Source organism: Etheostoma spectabile, chromosome 23, assembly GCF_008692095.1.
Source record: "Etheostoma spectabile isolate EspeVRDwgs_2016 chromosome 23, UIUC_Espe_1.0, whole genome shotgun sequence".
In the NCBI taxonomy this organism is placed as follows: Eukaryota; Metazoa; Chordata; class Actinopteri; order Perciformes; family Percidae; genus Etheostoma; species Etheostoma spectabile.
The window spans coordinates 19,199,510-19,200,576 of record NC_045755.1 but is presented as its reverse complement, the minus strand read 5'-3'; the positions used below and the strand labels follow the sequence as shown (position 1 = coordinate 19,200,576).

Below are 1,067 nucleotides of genomic sequence, written 5' to 3'. Positions count from 1 at the left end.
CAAAATATATTAAAGTTCTGATAAATAAAATGTAGAGAAATACAAACTTAAGCTATGAAACTTAAATTCCTTTGAACAAAAACACATAAGAAGTCAGTGTTGCCATCAGGGACGTTGTAGAGCGTCCTCTGGTGGACAGACTATGCAACGCCCATCATAACAGGGACGGTGTAGAGCGTCCTCTGGTGGACAGACTAGCAACGCCATCACTAACAGGGACGTTGTAGAGCGTCCTCTGGTGGACAGACTATGCAACCCACACTAACAGGGACGTTGTAGAGGTCCTCTGGGGACAGACTATGCAACGCCATCACTAACAGGGACGTTGTAGAGGCGCTCTGTGGACAGACTATGCAACGCCATCACTAACAGGGACGTTGTAGAGCGTCCTCTGGTGGACAGACTATGCAACGCCATCACTAACAGGGACGTTGTAGAGCGTCCTCTGGTGGACAGACATGCAACGCCATCACTAACAGGGACGTTGTAGAGCGTCCTCTGGTGGACAGACTATGCAACCATCACTAACAGGGACGTTGTAGAGCGTCTCTGGTGGACAGAATGCAACCCATCACACAGGGACGTTGTAGAGCGTCCTCTGGAGGACAGACTATGCAACGCACATCACTAACAGGGACGTTGTAGAGCGTCCTCGTGGACAGACTATGCAACGCCATCACTAACAGGGACGTGTAGAGCGTCCTCTGGGGGACAGGACTACGGCAACGAATCACAACCGTGACGGTGTAGAGCGTCCTCTGGTGGACAGACTATGCAACACCATCACTCATAACATTGTTGACCATCCATTTTTATATTTTAAATATTCATTTATGCCTAATATCGTCCGGCCGATATATCGGTCGGGCTCTATTGCAGTTTTACTTCATAATCTATTAACGAATATTGTCTTTATCTCAATTTCAAACAGAATGCAATCAGTCTCTACTAGGACACAATTAAAAATAGAAGAGGGGTTCGTTTTTTGTCATAAGGTTATAATTCATGTTAAAAATCCACTATGGAACCAACATAAGTGTCATATCCAGAATAATGTTCTGAATTGA

The 1,067-nt window shown here is 45.5% G+C and overlaps 1 protein-coding gene across 3 annotated transcripts in view; it reads right to left on the bottom strand.

Moving 5' to 3' along the window:
- usp6nl (USP6 N-terminal like) overlaps nucleotides 1-1,067 on the bottom strand; it is a 107,803-nt gene that overhangs the window by 27,538 nt on the left and 79,198 nt on the right. The window lies entirely within an intron of this gene.